This window comes from Pezoporus flaviventris, unplaced genomic scaffold (genome assembly GCF_033815535.1).
Source record: "Pezoporus flaviventris isolate CSIRO_AGI_PZ_B2104156 unplaced genomic scaffold, CSIRO_AGI_Pfla_v1 ptg000007l, whole genome shotgun sequence".
Classification (NCBI taxonomy): domain Eukaryota; kingdom Metazoa; phylum Chordata; class Aves; order Psittaciformes; family Psittacidae; genus Pezoporus; species Pezoporus flaviventris.
Window position 1 is genome coordinate 14,337,016 of NW_026892555.1, and position 20,648 is coordinate 14,357,663.

Below are 20,648 nucleotides of genomic sequence, written 5' to 3' on the forward strand. Positions count from 1 at the left end.
CAGGCTGCTCTTTTTGCCTGCAACCCTTACTCCAGCTATGTTCTGATTTTGGCCCTGTGATAAAACTTGGTAGGAGATGTTACCTCTGCAATACTAGAACTGTTTCTCCACCACCCTTTGCTCAGGACTTACTTTAAGCCAATTCCATGTAGCCTAAATGATTACTACAAAATAGGAGTACATGACAACCATAAGACCAGCCAGATCCTGTTTCACAGATGTAGATTACGTATTCACAGGATAATAGAACAGCTTAATTAACCTTTTGGAAACTACTGCAAATTGGCTATCTGACCATTTTACCTCTGCAGGCAGCTGAACTGCAGATTTGCTACTTTGTGAATATACTTGCAAATGCCCCTAATGGGCAACATTCACCTTCAACACACAGGATTGCAGACAGGGAGAGTAAACAACGATCCTTCTGTAATGGTTGCTCCAAGATCTATCTGTGCTTGCCCTTGTCATTTGAGTTTCTGCTTTGCTGACACTGCAGGATCTACTTAGCCAAAAGGGAAGTTAACGCATATTTCCTGAGGATGTTATGATCATTTGCCATCTAGATGCCAGGTAATAGTGACAGTCCTTTAATGTCTCCCAATGAAATCTAAATTCTGAATGGAAATGGAGTTTGAGTCCTTCTCCTTCAGAGATGCACCTATGTTCATAATTTCTTGGTTCCTTGGTAACTCCAAATTTTATTTCTTTTTGTGGTAGGCTGACCCTGGATGGATGCCAGGTGCCCACCAAACCTACTCTATTACTTCCTCCCTCAGATGAACAGGGAAGACAAAATGTAATAAAAGGCTCATAGGTCAAGGTAAGGACAGGGAGAGATCACTCACTAGTGACTGTTATGGGCAAAACAGATTCAACTCAGGGAACTTAATTATCAGAACAAATTTATTACCAGTCAAATTAAAGTCAGGTAATAAGAAATAAAACCAAATCTTGAAACAACTCCAGCCCACCCCTCCCTTCTCCCCAGGCTCAACTTCAGTTTGCTCTGCCTCTCCTTCCTCCTCAGGGGAGTACTCCTCACACTCTTCCTCTGCTCGAGTGGGGGGTTCCTCCCACAGGAGACGTCCTCCATGGATCTGTTCAATGTGAGTCCTTCCCATGGCTTAACTTTTTAAGTACAAAAATATTTATCAATAAAGTAATTGCAAAGCAGAAAGCAAAAGGTTTCCACTGACAAATATTTCTTTGAAATATTTTCCACAAGAGTTCTGTTGAAGTTCTGTCCAAGCAGACCTGTTGCCCCAAACAGCTTTTTCACCAGTACATATTTGCCACTGAGACTACGAACTTTCCCCTTCAGTGTTAACTCTCTCCAATGTCTTACTTCATTGACTGAAGATGGCCCAGCCCATTACCCCTGCTATGGTCTGGTCTCAGGTTATTTTGTCTAAACCCTTCTTTAAAGGGTTTATAATTCCAGTGTCACTCTTTGGCAGTTTACAACTCATGCCACAGCTTTCCAGAAGTCATGCAAAAATTTAATATATTAGCAGAGAGAACAGCTCCATCACATGCCAGATTTGGCTCTAGATGAGTGATAATACCAAGTTTTGTACCACTCTGCCAAATTGCATATTCCAGCTTTCCCTACACCCTTTCCTGGCAGCCCAAATTGCGTTTTCATGCCATTGGAAAAATCTCCCTTTCTGTTCAGTTTTTTTGCAAGAAGTAGAGGTACGTTACATCAGTTTTAACAAATAGACAGTTACATCAGTTTTAACAAATTTGCCCAGGGAGGTTGTGAATGCTCCATCCCTGGCAGTGTTCAAGACCAGGTTGGACGAGGCCTTGGGTGATATGGTTTAGTGTGAAGTGTCCCTGCCCATGGTAGGGGGGTTGGAACTAGATGATCTTAAGGTCCTTTCCAACCCTAACTATTCTATGATTCTATGATAGACCTTTTATTTTCTTTTGTAAAACACTAGAGTAAACATATTTGGCAATCAATTAAGACAACTAGAAGAAACCTATCAATTTTTGCCCTTTCATCTGACTCTTGAGAAAAGAGGCATGTCCAGATGACAAGTATGCTTAAACTATCCTTTTTTCATCTTACAGAAACATAAGGTTCATAACATGGACCTGGAAAAAAACTCCTAGTTACAATCCTAGGCTAATGCGTGCAGTGAATTAGGTCTGTCCTTCCAGAATTTTTAATTTGTACGTCTGTTTTCTGGAAACTTTCCTAAGTCAGCTAAGAAAATGTTCCAGATCCTGCTGGTGTGAATGCTCATACAAGTAAATGCCTCTTGGACCATAAGATTACTTCTGTATGCCAAACATATTCCTGTTAGAAGCCTCACTCCTGATTCTGATCTCACACCTCTGTTACACCAACCCAATGGAAGGATCAGAAACAAGAACTAGAAATTAGGAATTCCTTGTCTTTTGACTATAAGTAGCTTTTATAAAATGAATTCCACAAGTCTCAATGGAAATTATCCTGATGGGCAAGTTATTTATTGGCAAAACTGCATTATTTTATGGCTCTGATCCAGAGCAGAACTTAAGCATGTGCTTACTTTTTAGCATGAGAGTATTCTCACTGGTTTCAGTACAGCTTCACATATTTAAATCTAAGCTGTGTTTAAGTGCTTTGTTGGATTCTGGCCTGTTTCTTCTGTCAATAACAGGAACTTAACGGAGATTATAGCTGCTATGGAGAGATGATATAAGTTTAAACAACTGAAAAAAATCAGATGGCATAGGACTGTTGAGTTCTATCAACCTTGTGTATAGTTTAGATCACACTACACTGACTCTTCTTAGAAACTGCAAGTACAATTTTTTTATTTCCTGAAATTTTTTTTACTTCTTTGTCACAACTATCCTGGATGATCTTTCTGTTCATAGGTACATCCAAACCAAACACGTGACCATTCTTATTGTGGAATAGCTGTTCCCTGGCTGGTCTTGTAAATGATGGAGACTGAAAGATTCAGAATGAGAATTAAAGTTTTTATATTGGTATCTCTTTGTATAAAAAAGTGAAGCTTTTCTATTTCCTTTTATATTTCTACCACACAGCAGTACACCAGATCTCCAAAATGCCTTTAAATAAAAAATTCTTCTTGAGATTTTTTTCCCTCTGAGTTTCCTAGGGCAAAGATTTAAGAAATGAAGTTCTCAGCTGCCTTATCCAGGACGAGTCAGTAAGCACTTAGGCTGAGATTTGCAGCTACTAGCTGTGGTTTTGGGTGACTTTGTTCCTATGTTCATACCGTTATCTCCTTTGAAGAAGGGCTTGGAGGTAGACTGGTGAGTACTGGCAGATTACCAGTGTTATATTCTTTATTATAATGTACTTTACAATTATTAGAAAAGGTGACATCAATTCACTTAGACTTTCTACTTCATCTTCCCTACATTACCTCCCAGGGACATTACGAACTAAAGCTGTACAGTAATATAAAAGTCTATAAAGTTGCATAAATTACCGGATACTATTATCCACCATAACTAAGTTGCTGAAAAGACACATTCCTTTAATGATCATATTCATGAAACCTCATGGGTTCAAATACCAAGAAGCACCTTATAGGTAAGTAGAAAAACGCAGGTCTCATTTCTGGTGGCTCCAGTAAATTTCTAAATATTACATCCTATATACCAGACACAAGTTATATAAACCCATACAAAATACATCTTCAGCGCTGTTGTTCTGTTTCTTCTACTCTACTGCATACCATCTATGCAGAAAAATATATTCTATTGACAAAACTTTCCCTGTAGTCGCCTGAATTGTTATACCTAAAAATATAGCATACTTTGAAAATTTGTGCAACTGAGAGGCAGCTATAGATATGTGTGATGAAGAAACCTGTGTCAGACTTTTGAGGCATAAAAGACTGGACATGACTGAAAAATTTTGCCACTGTGTAGTTTGTCTAAACTGTTAGCTACTGAATAATCTTTGGACCAAATTTTTGTCACTGCACCATAAAATCAGGCAGTTACTTTTGAGATCTTGGCATCCATATGACCAGACTGCAAAGCCATACCTGCACTGTTGTATCAGTCCAAGTGTGCCATCATCTATATCTTCCCGTGTTTCATGTTGGTTTGTCACATAGCCCTTGTTCTGCTGCATTAAGATAAGGGTAATCCATCTCCTGTTCACTGCTCCAGAAGTCTTCTGGGTCTCTGGGTATGTGGGGCTGGAGCTCGGAAGAGGCACTGGAGAACCATTACATCTCCACACATTTTTGCTCTGTTCTCATCAACAGTTTTTACAAGAAACTTATTTAGGCTTTTAATATGTCCCCATTGATAGGCTAAAAACATTGTTAAACTAGTTTTTGGTGAAGTGAAAAATTAGGGGCAAATATCTGAGTCTAAGTATACTCTGAAGTAAAATTCAGTACAACCGTAATTCTTGAGCTGTTAAAGAAATGGTGTCCAGTAGGCATGCAGGCCACCTGGCAAACATTGGCCACTGAGTTCTTTTTTAATACTGAAAGCTATAACCATGCAAGATCTCTTTGTTATCAACAAGGACAAAACAGAGGTTCAGTGCTACTTTTTATAGACTTTTCAACTTGGCATGCTCCTACTCCACAAATCAAACTGATGGCTTGATGAAAAATATATTTTCAGTGTCTATAAATCTTATCTCACAAAGCTGTTGATACAGGTACAATTTAAGGATGAAACAGGAAATCTGGTAACCGAAATGTCTTTCTGACCTTCAATATTCAAATAACATCTCCTTTTATAACATTCATATGAAAAATTTCTTCTTTCAATATGACATAATGGATGGAATTAGTTTTAAAATTCATACATTATGCATTATTTGTAAGAAAGCTGAAGCAATATAGCTGTATGCTGGGTAGCTACCTGTAGGGCTTAACAACAAAGCAGTGTTTGAAGTTACAATAACTGCAATGAAGTATCATCATAAATTGAAGACTCAGGTAAAATAGACAGAATAAACATCACAGTATCACAACTTGTTAATAAAGGCAGTGAGAAAACAGCTTGGTTCTCTTTGTACTGAAAAAAAAAAAGAGAACCAAATTGTTAAATACAGACCAAGAGTTAACACGCTTAAGCAACATTTTTCTTATGTCAGTATCAAGTGAGAACAAATGGATTGTGTGAAAAGTGGCAATAAGAAGAGCAAAAGGCAACACAAAATATATTTTTACTTTCTAGAATTTTTCATAGTATGCGTAACAAGTAAATGAAAAACATTAATCTGCAAAAAAGCAATGAAGGCCTAAACTATACATGCACAAGTTTCTGATTCGAAAATAAACTTACTCAGCTATTAAAAGAAAAAAGTTTTATCAAAGCAGTGCTGCATTCTGAATAGAAACAGAGACCTTAATGAATTCCATTCTATCCTGAATCTAAGGAGCCATGATTTTCAAATGTATACAGATATGATAAAATAATTCTTAGGCATTTAGACAATGTTGTTATGAGAAGTCATTGAGCAAGATCTAAGAGTGGAGAGGCTTCCTATTGGGAGCATAACCTACATATATTCAATAGACCAATGTAATGTGCAAAGTACTTGAGGATTGATTTGTACTAGTGTTAATGATTAATAAATACTAAAGGTTTAATACATTATTGTAAAATATTACAGATGAGAAAGAACCAGTAGCTCCACGTTCCACATATATCCTACTGCATGAAGATAATTTAACTTTTTTCCTTTTTTCTGTTTTTATTTTGATTAGTTGCTGGCAAATAATGCAGAGATCTGGCTCATGAATAATTCTTTGTAATGACTGCATGCTAAAATGCTGCCCCATTTGCAGAAAATCTACACAAATTTTATGCTGGTGTCTGAAGTTTTTGTGAGAATATTGGTTTTTCGGATTCTTGGCAGAGCTGAGCTGTAAGGTTTTCTGACAAAGAAACCAGAAAAAATTAAAGATCATTTTGTTTCCTTGGGTGCTTTGCCTACCATCTTGATGTTTTCATATACAGGCAGAGACATCAGTAAGATGCTTTTAATAAACACAATTTCCACAGTTGTTACAGTTGGTCAGCCAACTACTTCAGCTGTTGGTCAGCCCTTCTACTGCTTGATGCTGAAAATTTTCTCCAGACTCCACTCTATGTGCTGTTGAGTGCTGTTAAGTACAAGGTAGGATACTGACTTTTTGGTCATTCTTATCTTAGAGATAAATGGAACAGGCTATACTAGTCTAAATGGCAGGTTTCTAAGGTAACTGGTCTGTGATAAAAATTATCTCTTCCCCTCTTCAGAATGAAACCAGATAGCTACTTAATTAAGTGATTTTGTTTTTCCTAAGAATATGTGGCCAAATGATTTGTTGAAAATTTCTAATTTTTTTTTCTAGTTGTGTATTTTTGTGTTCTGTAAATGACCAAACATAACTTCTAAAGCTCACAATAGTCATTCTCCATACTTTTTCATAATATAGTCCTCTCTACATCTTAAAGGCAAAATAAGTTGCAATTGTGTCTGAGTTCTCCTCAAGCCCTATATAAAAAGAATAATTGACAAGAATAAATAGCAATCCTTAAGAGAACTCATAGATGTCATCATAGAATCATAGAATAGTTAGGGATGGAAAGTTAGGATTCGCATTCCAGACCTTTACGTTCCTGGACTGTAGAGGTTTGTGTTTCTGCTAGCTTTCTAGACTCCTATTCAGTGACAATAACGGGACATTTGAGTTCAGCAGTTAACTCACTGTGAAAGTAATACTTAAAAAAGTTCAGAAGAACTCTGCCTAGAACCACTACTTTTCTTTGTTGACTGGAGTCAGTAAGACGTTGCAAAAGACTATGTGTTTAGATCAAATGTATAACTCTATTTTTCATCAAATTAATTACTCCCGTATCCCCTCCTTAAGGACATGATTAAGGCAACTTATAATCACAGACATTAATGTTTAAAAACTTGATATTTTATTATTCTTAGAATACAACTTTTGTTTGCTAATCCTTCTAATTTGTCTGTTGCTGGGAGATATTTGGATATTTATGGTAGGGTATCTCAAAGTCTTTTCATCAAAAACTTTGCATATACTGCTTCTGGACAGATGCTATATTATCAGGATTATTTTTTTGCTCTTTCTGTTCTTTTCACTGCGGGAGCACATGAAGGAGATAAGAGAGGAACCAAATGTAGAAAGCATGCCCTCTGAATGGATAGCCATGATTCAGATTTGTATTGCACGCAGATTCTGCTGTTTATTTTATGATAACCTTATGACAGAAAAACAATTCTTCATGTACATACAATTCAATTATAGTAATTCTATGTTTGAGCAATTCCTTTCAACTTAGTGGGTATGGGGGTAGTTTACACTTGAATAGGCTATGTGAACAAGAAATGGCAAAGAGCTAAGCACAATTCAAGGCTACTTAAAGGTCTAAAAAGCATTTCACCCTACTGCGCTGCCACACAGGAAAAATAGAAATTTTAAAACTCACAATGCTTAGCACAAGCTTTCCAGATCACCTTTCTTGTTTCTCATTTAGGAACTCTTTTAAAAGTGCATCTCTTCTTCTAGTTGCACCTCGAGGGGATGGAGAGAGAGAAAGAAAGTGATACTGGCAAAATGTTTGTCTCACAAAAAGAAAAAACAAAATAAACCCAGTTTCTCATTACAAAGCACTGTATTGAATATCACTGGAGCAGGCCCCTGGCAACACCTGTGGCCAGCTGGAGAGAGGAGCCCATGCTGGAGCAGGTTTGCTGCAGGACGTGACCCCATGCAGGACCTGCACTGGAGCAGTCTGTTAGTGAAGGATGCACCCCATGGAAGGGACCCATGCTGGAGCAGTTCATGAAGAATTGCAGCCCATGGGAAGGACTCAGATTGGAGAAGTCCATGGAGAACTGTTACCTGTGGGAGGGACCCCATACTAGAGCAGACGAAGAGTGTGAAGAGTCCTCCCCTGAGAAGGAGGGGGTGGCAGAGACAATGTGTGATGAACTGGCCACAGCCCCCCATTCCCCATCTCCCTGAGCTGCTGAGGGGGAATTTCAAGCCCAGGAAGAACAGATGAATCGGGGGGGAGGTACTTTTAAGATCTGTTTTTTTTCTTTTTATCCTACTCTTACCTGATTGGTATTAAATTAAATTAATTTCCCAGAGTTGAATCTGTTTTGCCTGTGACAGTAACTGGTTAGTGATCTCTCCATGTCCTTATCTTGACCTATGAACCTTTTTTTGTCTTTTCTTCCCCCTGCCCAGCTAAGAAGGATTAGAGCAACTGTGGTAGGCAGCTAGCATGGCCAGCTCATGGCCAACTCTTTCACAAGGATCATGAGCTAGAGTAGGCTCACCTCTTGAAGAAGAGCTCTCTTAGAATCATAGAATAGTTAGGGTTGGAAAGGACCTTAAGATCATCTAGTTCCAACACCCCTGCCATAGGCAAGGACACCTCCCACTAAACCATCTCTCCCAAGGCTCTTTCCAGCCTGGTCTTGAACACTGCCAGGGAAGGAGCATTCACAACCTCCCTGGGCAACCCATTCCAGTGCCTCACCACCCTAACGGGAAAGAATTTCCTTCTTATATCCAATCTAAACTTCCCCTGTTTAAGTTTGAACCCTTTACCTCTTATCCTATCACTACAGTCTCTAATGAAGAGTCCCTCCCCAGCATCTCTATAGGCCCCCTTCAGATACTGGAAGGCTGCTATGAGGTCTCCACACAGCCTTCTCTTCTCCAGGCTGAACAGCCCCTACTTCCTCAGCCTGTCTTCATGTGGGAGGTGCTCCAGTCCCCTGATCATCCTTGTGGCCCTCCTCTGGGCTTGTTCCAACAGTTCCATGTCCTTTTTATGTTGAGGACACCAGAACTGCACACAATACTCCAGGTGAGGTCTCACGAGAGCAAAGTAGAGGGGCAGGATCACCTCCTTTGACCTGCTGGTTACGCTCCTTTTGATGCAGCCCAGGATACAGTTGGCTTTCTGGGGTGCAAGTGCACACTGAAGCTGGCTCATGTTCATTTTCTCATCCACCAATACCCCCAAGCCTTTCTCCGCAGGGCTGCTCTGAATCTCTTCTCTGCCCAACCTGTAGCTGTGCCTGGTGTTGCTCTGACCGAGTTGGAGGACCTTGCACTTGGCATGGTTAAACTTCATGAGGCTGGCATCAGCCCACCTCACAAGCGTGTCAAGTTCCCTCTGGACGGCATTCCTTCCCTCCAGCGTATCAACTGAACCACACAGCTTGGTGCCATCGGCAAACTTCCTGAGGGCGCACTCAATCCCACTGTCCATGTCAGCAACGAAGATGCTAAAAAGACCGGTCCCAACCCCGATCCCTGAGGGACACCACTCGTTACTGGTCTCCAGCCGGACATTGAGCCATTGACCACAACTCTTTGCGTGCAGCCACCCAGCCAATTCTTTATCCACCGAGTGGTCCATCCATCAAACTGATGTGTCTCCAATTTAGAGACAAGGATGTCGCATGGGACAGTGTCGAACGCTTTGCGCAAGTCCAGGTAGATGACATCAACTGCTCTACCCCTGTCCATCAGTTCTGTAGCCCCATCATAGAAGGCCACCAAATTGGTCAGGCAGGATTTCCCCTTAGTGAAGCCATGCTGGCTGTCACCAAGCACCTTGTTGATTTTCATGTGCCTTAGCGTGCCTTCCAGGAGAATCTGCTCCAAGATTTTGCCAGGCACAGAGGTGAGACTGACTGGTTGGTAATTCCCCGGGTCATCCATCTCTTGAGGATATAAGATTACAACATCCAGTTTCCTTAAATTTTCTCTCCCAGGCACACTTTGGTTTTAGAAGAGGATTGTACCTGTGATGAGCTGAGTCTGTGGACACACCCTCACTCTCTTCAAAGTCCTAATTCTAATGATCTTAGATAAATATTTGCAAAATTTGGAAGCATTGTTGATGAGGGACAATAGCTTGTCTAAGTGGAGTGTTTCTGCAGACCCTGTTACAATCTCTAGATTCCTGAATATCTTAACAAAGCTGTCCCTGAGCTTTAATACTAAAAATGAGTAGCAGTAATGTTATATTCTCCTTTTTCCAGAGGTGGAAAAGGAGCCTCCTTCTCAACATTACACATAAATGGTGATACTAGCAAAATTCAAAAAAAAAACCTGCATAACAATTTCCTCCTGTCAAAGAGCATATGACCTTATTGAGGTTCAGAAAGTCATTAAAAAGAAGGACTGTCTTAGGGTTTGTGTGTTTGGTTTAAGATAGCCAAAGCTGACGTTAATCGTTCCAGTTTTCAAGTTACGTCTACAAGGACATAGGACCCACAAGAGTACCACCATCTCTCTTCCCTGCAGTCAGCTGCTCCAAAACCCCATTCATTATTCCTTTACAATATGGATCTAAATGCTGCTGTTCTGTGTGCATAAAAATAACTCCATCAGGAGTTTCCAAATCTATCCTGCCATTTTTGTCGGCCCTGTGCACAAATATATTCAGGCTGCTAAAACGCCTTCCGCTCCCCTCTCAGGAGAGAGTGAATTGCTGCTTCCATTATTAGCTCTGAGAAAAACATCAAAACTACAGCTAGTCCTGAATGCTGCATCACGTTCACTCACGAGACTGAGCAGCCATGCTCATATTACAACCCCTTGAGCCCTTCATGTTGGCTGCCCATAAACTACAGGATTTATTTTCAGAAGTCCCTGCTGGTTTTCAAAGCTCTTAATGCTAAGGGACCTGGTTTTTGCAAGACTTCCTTCTTGAGCCTCCTCCCAGTGCATATCCACGGGCTGACACCACATACTTCTGAGCTGCGCCACTTAGACTCACTCAGAGCATTAGTATGAGCTTTACCTCCTGCTGTGATAGCTCCAAGAGTATGCATTTCGCTTCTCCAGACTCTCTGTCTTATCCCATGTGATCAATAGTTCTCTCCATTTGCAGTTGTCCAGTTAATGTACTTCACCATGAAATTAGATCCCCTAGAAGGAATCTCTGGGCTGAGTATCTCAAACCTTGAGACACTTTAAATGGGTACTTAATTTTGGAAGTTTAGAAAATGATCATGTTTTATAGTTTATAACAGCACTATTCCTTTCATAACATAAGACAACAAAAAGGAAACGTATATATAAGCACCAAAAATACCACAGGGAATCTTTCAAGAGAGAAAAAACAGTAGTGTCCAACTTCCTATCACTGGTAATGAGAGAAAAAAAACAACCCTGGACACTCCCCAGAAGCAGCTGTCTAAAGAAGAGTAATTTTTGGATAACAGTCCTGTAGCAATGTTTATATAGTTTAGATTATGTGATTTAATCAGAAGAGGCATACCTGAAGGGAAGTTCCCAGAAAGCTTTGCAGATCTTACAGGCTGGTATACAGTGGACTTCTCATGTGTTTATCACAAATGCACATTTTAAAACCTGATAAACACTTGCAGCCAAGTAATAGGCATGCTGCGTAGATGGATGAGTGTCTGGAATTATTCTGCAACTAAAATCAAGAAATAGGTGGTATTTGCCAAGTCAAAGTATATTAGCACAACTGCAGAAGAGTAGAAGTCCCTCCTGTTTTACCTTTCCCTATTTATGCTGATGTTTTCAGGTCACAGGTCTGAGCTGCAGGAACCCTAAGAAAGTATCACTATGGTGTTAGTTTATTTGCATGCTGATAGTCCCAAGCTTTGGGCTCTGGTATTTTTACAGCAGTTTTCGTTTCCACAGGTCAGTGGAATCAGCCTTAGGGACAGGTACCCAAGACAAGAACACATCCCAGCCTCAGATCCAGGCTCTGGTGTATTAACAATGCTCTCACACCACTGCTAACTTCTGCTGTCCCTGATTGCTACATGCAATGCTCCCTCCATGCCTGTTTCGAAGTCAAACTGAAATTTGCTGTTTTTTTTAGTGGGAACAGAATGAGGCTCCTAAGCCGTTTAACCCATAGCCTGTCTGGGTTGCGTTGAAGCAGCCTGCATTCAAACAGCCTGGCAGCACTCCATCTTAGGATCCCTGAAGCTTTAGATCACTTCATTTTTTCTCTCTTTGTGGATAAGAAGTAATTTGTTTTGACTGTGTTTTTAGTAGGAAACTTTCCATAATATATTTTTAATTTGTATATATCTATATATTTTTCTTCTGTATTTCCTTATAGTGTGATACTCCTGAGGAAGCTTTCCAGTCCAGATTTCCTTTGGCTCTTCTTCTTTGTCACTTTTTCCTCTTTTCACACTACTTTAGCCTTCTCCTTTCCTATTCCCTGCCTCTCCCCATCTTGGTGTAAGATTTTTAAAAAGACTGTTTTGTTTTGTTTTGCTTTTTAGCAAGAATAAAACACCCCTGCTTACTTTCTTAGTACTTGACTAAGGTCAGCAACAAAAAGTCCACTCAGCACACATAAAAGAGCACTGAGATAAATTTTGGAGAACTCAGTTTAGATGGCCTCAAAGCAAAGAATAAGTAAAGATGTGCCAGGATTGGATTCCCCACTGCTACATCTACCCACTGACTACACAGACAAAAAAAGCCTTCTTGTGCTTGCAGGTCACCCTATTAACCCACACGGTTCACTCAGCAAACACGTGTCCTTTTCAAAAGCTGCCCTTTTCTCAAAGCTGTGGTTTCTCTATCTGTGGTTTTGAGCAAAGTGAGCAGAGTTCTCCGCCAGTATTTCAGGCTACCTATCACACTAAGGCATCTTGTCAGAATTCAGCCATCTACGTGGAGCTGGCGAGCACCTCACTGGATCTCACAGAAGGAGGTACTTTCTCTTCTTTTTTTTCTTAACCAACCCATAGATCACATCCCTGCTAGTGAGTTGGGATAAAACTTTCCTAGTTACTGTGTTTCTTTTTGCAAAGGGGAAATGATTTTAAATGGAACCCCCTGCCAGGTCTACTTACAGCTCTCTCCATAAGCCAGGAGTAGTACAATATCTGCTGCTAATCCAGAAGCAATATGCTGCAGTCATTAAGGTAGTTACTTACTACTGCGCTGATGAATGCACAAAAAGAAACAGAAAGGAAATTTGGCAAACCAGATGGTGGATAATGATAGTGACAGTGAACAAAAATACTGTCGAGTATTGTGTCTCTTGGGGACCCCATTCCCCAACGTAAATATAAAGTAAACATGACATAGGTATTAGGTAATTTTACAATCTACTGTTTTTGGCAGCTAGTTTGGCACTGGTCATTGTGTCTATTTTGGGGATCAGCTGTATGGTCCCAGATTGCCATTTTTCCTCTGCCTTTCTTTCTCTTAAATTTCCTACAGTATATTATCACTTCATTTTAGTTTCACTTATTTCCTCTGACAGTAGAGCAGGCCAGGCACTGACTACAGAGTCACTTCCTCCCTAAAACTCAATCTGTCTGCATGTTGCAAAAACTTTTCAAATGAAATGCTATATTAAAATACATACATATTCAGCAGTTCAACTTCTCAAAGGATGTTTTTCCCTGGGTGCTGCATACACTAAGGATGCCTGCTCTGTTCCAAGGTGAAAGATGTTTCTCTCTGAACAGGTACCCCACCTGGCATACAAGGCAAAGCTGTGACACTTGAAAGTGCAGTTTGGCATTCAAGAAGAGCTGAATACATGCTTTTTTTTTTTTTTTTTTTGTGCATTCCTAGGACCTTCAGGTTTTTTTTCTCTCTGCCTCATTCTAGCCTGTTTTAAAACATGTGCTTTTCTGACAGATATCAGTGGAGGTTTCGAATTAGATTAGGTCATGTGGCTAAATGAAATTAACTTGACATCAAAGGTTATCTGATCTCCTTGGTTTTTGTGCATATCCCTCTCCTTCGTGCCTTTTTAGTGCAAACTTTCTAAAGCCTTTTAAAGATAAAAGGACAAATCTCAGGAACAAGCTTTACTGACGATTTATACACCCACCATTCAGGGTATGTCTGCTTGCAACAAGTTTTTTCAACCTATTTTACACATCCCTCATTACAGGCTATTAGGGATCAAATTAACTAGGTCAATTAATGAATCCCAGAACTGGGCTATAGTGCATTCATATATGGAGGTAGTTTCTGGGATTAATGAAGTGATGCTGTACTAAAAGCATCAGCAATTAGTATTTTATTTGGAGGCTGGGGGCTGAGGAGAGATTCTGAAAAAGCCAAGTAGTTCTGCTGCTAACTCGATGATTTAAAACAGAGGTGTCTGCACATAAAACTTAATGATTCTCTCTCAAAAGGTAGCAGGATGTGTCAGCTTTTCTCTCAGAGTTTGCACAGATATGTATATTTATACACGTCAGTGTGTACATAGTCATGCTGTTAAATGGAAAATCCAAAACTTAAATTATCTTTCCTGATTGTTGTGATATTTTTTTATAACTGAGGTGATTTAAAGGAAATTTAAAGAGAGAACAGGGTAGCATCCTCATTGCTTTCTCAGCCCATAAGCAAGCTCCATACCTCAATGCCTGAATTATTCTCAGGTTATTTAGTTTACTCCTAGACTGAGATTGTGAAGCAGAAGTGTAGCGGTGGAGGCCTTATGCAGCAGAAGTGATCCATGGTCTTACGGGGCACATTAGGCCATCTAAGTTCATGGGTCTGGCTTAGACACCTCACTGAGCTATTTAGCAGCAACCCACACTGGGCAAAATAACCATTTGCTCTGCATTTCCTCTGATGTATGGGGTGACTATGAAGGCTGATGTGAGGGCAGCAAGAGATTAGCAAATACTTTCTTGTGACTCTTTTAAGATCATCAAACCCACCCAGGTCTGGACAGAAAAATGCCAGCCGACTTTAGCTTCCTATAATATTATTGGTGGCAAGGATTTAGACCTAGATAGTTTGGTAAACCAGACTCCCTCTTCTTGGAAATGGTGTGGAAATGGGCATTTCATCACCACACAACAAGCTTCTCTAACCCATGCCAACGTTTTCTAACATATTTGGTTTTAGATACTTTCTTTTGAGAGTGACTTAATAGAATCAACATTTTCCTTGGGATTTATTGATCGGAAATAAGTTTCTTAACAAATAATAAGTTTGAAAAATTATAAAACCAGCTATTTCTTACAGCTATTGTTCCTTGAAACTAGATTTGTATTAATATATAGTAAAATGAAACATGTCCCAAATTTGGAGTTGATCCATACGCCAAGAATACATATTAGTTTTATTTTTGTTGTTTAAACCTTTATTTCAGTGTTTTGTAACTGAATGTTTATGCATTTTTCTTAGTTTTCTCATTTTTTCCCCTGAAATTCCCTAAGCTGCTTAGACAAGGGATGGAAGAAATGAATAAATATTGCAAAACTGATTGTCTGTGAAACACCACAGGATTACTGATTCACACGTACCATAATTGTTCTTTCAAAATAATACATGAATCTAGTAATCCTTTAGAGTACTCCTTCCTCATTCTGCAGCTGATGAAAGATGTATGCTCACCAGTTGCAACTCTACAGAATTCCGAAGAATGCATCTGAACTTACACTATAAATACACATCTGGACCAGTTTCATTTCCACATTCATATAGCTTTTGCGCAGCCCAGATTGCTTTGAAAAGATGGATAAATATTACTTGTTAGGTTATGGATAAATCACTGTTATTCAGTGACTGGAGTTAGTTTTACTGAGAACTAAGATTTGATGGGAACTGTAAGCAATATTTTTCCAAAGTCAAAAAAATCACATCTGACAACACCAGATATTATAGCTGTATTTCCAGCTGTATATATCAAAAAGAACCTTTTTAATAATTTCCAAACAGTCAAATCTTTCAATTTACTCAGTCTCCTTGTTTCAGTGATTCTTTCAGCTAGAAGAGGGACAACTTAAAAGGGAGAGAAAGAGAACAGGAAAGATAGAAAACCCAGAGCACAAAGGAAATGCACAACAGCGGTGACAAGAAGTAAAACAATTCTTTCTCAGTTCCTTTCTATTCCTGAGGAAGATAGCCTTCACTTCTGAAGAGCCAGACAGTAATGACTGCCGCTGCACTGAGCAAATGCTTCAGCTGTAAAGGGGCAAGTGACATAACAGACCCAGGGACATTCTTACCCTCAGCTTTGCTGACTTTCTCTACTTCACTTTTCATACTGGGACTTCCTCACTTCACCATACTTATCTCTCTTTAGCCAGAGCATAGTGGTTTCCTCAGGCTGCTGAACAAGATGGCCAGGCCAACTCCCCGTGCCTGCTTCTCACAGTTTCTGTCACTGATAAACCTCACTGCCCCAACACTTGTCCTTTCTTATTCTTCCAGTTAGTTTAATTTTGTAAGGAAGTGGAAATTTCTCTTTGTCAGTGGCCAATGAAATTTTCCTCAATTGGGCAGTCTTCTGACCTTCCCTAGACACACATAGGAAAATAAGAACCAAAAATAAGGGCCTGGAAAATACGGACTAAAATTCTACAAAAATGAAGGCGCAGCTCCAAAACAGATTAAAACTGATTATGTGAACATCAAATCACTGACTTTTTGTATTTCTAGTTTATTTTTTACTAGTAAGTATCAGATAAGAGAAAATAAAGAAATTGAAATTATTATCACAGACTAAATTATGAATAAACATTTTTATTTTGTGAAAACTGCCTCCTTTTGTTTTATTTTGGTTTGGGGTGTTTGGGGTTTTTTGTTCATTTATTTTAGTTTTAGTTTTGGGTGAGGTTTTTTAGGTTTATATACAAATTTTTTACTACTACGGAAAGTTTTTTTAGGAAATACCGTAAACTTTTTCACTGATTGTTACCTTTGCTAACTTCTACAGGGTCTTCTTTTTGTAAGACTGCAAAAAATGACAGAAGGTAAAAATCTAAAAGCAGTATAGAAACGGGACTGAGTAGGTGAGTGAGAACGGAGAACATGGAAATTTTTGAATGATCCATTTAAGTCACGATGAAGTCTATTGACATATATTTCAAGGAAGATAAAGTTAATATTTTTCTATTTTATAATAGTTTCCAGGTTATTTCCTTTTAAAATTGCAGGTTACAACTCTGGCAAAAAGTCATGCAGAAGTCTGACTATAATACAGCATTATGTCAGCGAATTATACAAATACAATGTAAGATTTGACCTAAACGTCAGTTAAAAGCTTGCTATCTGACAGATGAAATAAATCCAAAAAGTCCTTGACCCTCCTACAAAATTCTAGGTTTCAGAAAAGCTCTGCAGGGGAGTGATGAGCAGGTGTTATTAATCGGCTGTAGGAAATATAAGACTAAACAGACATATGGTGTAAGATGAGGGAAAATGTCGGTTCAGGGATGAGGAAGGATGGATTAAGAGGATACGAGGTGAAAGAAGACTTTGACATGTGAATGAGTTTACTGAAGTGAAAGAGGTGTGTCCTTTTTCTCTCTCTCATCCTTTTTTTTTTATTTCTGTTCTGGGCAAATCCCAGCTCCTTCTTCCTGAAAATTTCTACTTAAAGAGTTTCAACCTGTGAAATTGCCACAAAAAATTTCAGATTTTCAGACAAGCATGTGGACTTTAGGTTTGGAGATTAGGAAGACATGCATTAGTAAAAGCTATGTAAGAAATTCCTCAATGAGACACTCAGCCAGGAAGAAGATAAATGAAAGCAACAGTGCTTTCACTGCACCAGACACAATTCTCATGAAAAGGATTTTTGCGGTAAAAAGCCTCCAAATGGATAGGTGTGTAAATGAGAAATGTGTCATCCTTGAGTTTGGACTAGGTGACACTAGGTTTTCAGACCTGAGAATTATAATATTTAATGTATTTATGCTCATTTAGGAATATAGAAATAGCAAGAATTATGGTTTCATGTCAACTGTCACTGGTATCAATCATATCAAAGAATTTATTGCATAAGAACTCTGAAGTTCCTGCTAAAAACACAAAGGTAGTGATTTTGTTTTCTCTGTCATTAGAAACTTTCTGTTAAATTCCAGCTAAAATTTATTCTTAGTCAGTTTATTCCCATTGTGTCAACTTTCATCAAAACCACTACCCTTAAGAATATAGTATTTCCTGATGTTTAACTCATCTGTATTTATAGATAGAAAATATATCACATTTCAATCTTATTTTTGTAACTTGGTAGTGTTTTTTCAGTCTCCATAATGCATGTGTCCCATTTTTAGTACACCTTCTCTGCAGTTTTTTGAGTTCAAATTCATAGTTCTTGAGCATATATAATGAGAAGTTTTTAAGTGTTGCAAGACCTCATAAAGTGCCCAAGCTCTTCTAGAAATCAGTCTAATAAAACCATAGACTGCAGGAGTCTTCATTGTACTGGCAACTCATATAATTCTGCAATTAGCTAGTCCACTCAAGTGCTTCTGCATCTTTTTCAGCTGATCAGCTCTCACCTTATAGAAGAGCTTTCTGTTACGAGCTGCTATGCTGTGCTCCTCAAGAACATCCAGCTCTTTTATATGATAACTTTGTTGTCCTCTAGTGATAAAATACTAAGTTGAGAGGTATAAACAAATTGGTACAAGCACTCTCTTGCTTCCTGAGTTAAAAATAGACATTACAATATTAATCATCACCCATCTCAATACTGAGCCTTGAAAACTCTGTCAGTAGCACCGGCTCCTCTGCCAATACCGCTTGACAGTTTTGTGCTCACTTCACAGATTCTTCACTCATTTCTTTGATTTTAAATTACAAGCTTTTTAGTTGGCATCATCTCCTGAAGTCTTGATGTACGAAATCCAGTGCACTTCCTTTGTCTAGAAAATCTGTCTAGAATGATCTAGATTTGATTAGATCCCTGGTGTTTTACATCCTATTAAATTGTCTTTAAATATCTTTTCCTTCAAAATATGTTCTAAAGCAATGTACAAAGTTACAGGCTTACAGATGCCTGATTACTTTCTCCTCTTTTAACCGTAGGCGCAGCATTTGGTGTTTGACTTGAAAGGTGTGTCTAAAAATACTTCCTATAAATCCTGCAAGGGAGACCACCTAATCCCCCTAACTTGAGTTCATTAAGCCTTATGAGTTCTGTTTTCATTGCAGCTGAGATAACAAGGGTGTGGAAATGAAAGGTGTCATTAAACCTTCTGCTTTTCCTCCCATTCATCATAATTGTCCTTTTTGAAACCCGAGGCAAAGTTTGTTTCATTTTTTGGCCACACCTAGATTATCTTTAATCTCTGTTTTATCCTGACTGCAAAGCCATCCTACTTCTTTCCTTGTGCCTTTTTGTTTCAATTGACATGGCTCAAAAAATAAAGAAATACCTTATGGTTCAATATCTTCTTCAAGGCCAGATTCTGTTTTGTCAGGTTTAAGTTTCATATTTCATTTCTTGATTCATAGCTTTTTTTTCCTGCTAAATCTGTTCTTTAGTTCTCTCCTACTTACTTCTAATAGCTTTCTTTGTGTGGTTATCCTTGTAAGTCACTTGAGAGTTCTTCCGAAATTTTCAGTAGTTTTAGGTAAAATGCTCTGTAAATTTCAATATTTTTGACTTTGAAAATTCCAAGCTTCTTTCATGACCAAGTCCCTTGAGATTCTCTAAAGAGTTCCATTAATTCATCAAAGCTTGTGTATTTGAATTGCAAACTCTTAGATGAATATCTGCTTTTTATCATTTTATCTTAAATGGAATCAGTTCCTATTTGCGTGATTCAAGTTCCTTTTCTATGACAAGTTTTTTTACAGAATCCAAGCTCATATAATAAGTTGAATAGAAAGTTTTCAATGAGGTTCTGATTTTACATTATTTTCTGATTCTAGCAGGTTTATTTTACCATTCTTCCACAAAATGATTCTAACCCAAAGAAGTTATTTCATTATTATTTTATTTCTTTAACTTCCCGCACACAGCATTTAGACCTTCACTTTCCTTTTTTTTTTTTTGAAGACTGATGGCTTGGCTTCGCAAGCGAAGATTTGGGAAGGGCTTTAACCACACTTACTACAAGCACGATGACCAAGGGCAAGTGGGATATCCAAATCTGATTGGAAAAAAGGCTGCTTAGGCAATCAGGAAGCATCCAACCACAACTGTCAACTCCTGATACAATTCGAGATACTCATGCTGTTCTCTGGTATTTTATCTCTGTGACTTTTGGTTTCATCTTTAATAGGTGCAGCTCAAAATCCTCCTTCTCTCTGAGGAACACAAAATAATTTACAAGCATTCATTAGCTTAATAAATTTCCAATGAAACAACTAATGGTTATGGTGGAAGGTGCAAATGCATCGCACACTGAGAAGGTTGAATGTAGAAACACCATGTAGAAAATTCCACGGACAAGTCCACCCCTGTTCTATACAGATTCTTTCACTTCACTTATCACCATTATATCTCAAAAGCTTCAACAGTGTGGTAAGCAATATAAATAACATCTGGCATTTGAACTTCATTTTCTCTTTCTTTTACCTTTCCCTTCATGCTGAAGTGTTTTGGGTTTCATTTTTAGTACTTTTATGTCTCTCTTCTTCCTATTTGTTGAACTAAATGGGCCATAAGGAATGTCATCTGCCACCTATGCAAAAGAGATAAGGTTTTAGTGACTGTTAGGCCAGTTCCAGGGTCCATTGGGCTTCAATTTCTCCTTAAAATACTGTGCTTCAGGAAAGGTTTTTATCTTGATTCCAACCCTAACAGAGGTATTGCAGGAAGGCGACTCACTTGCTGTTTGAGGATGCTATGCTAACTTTGATCGGTGGGTAAAAACTGGAGATTAATTTTTTGATTTGCTTGTTCTGTAGCACCCCTAGGACCTCGCCAGCCTGTGCAATAGGAGAAAA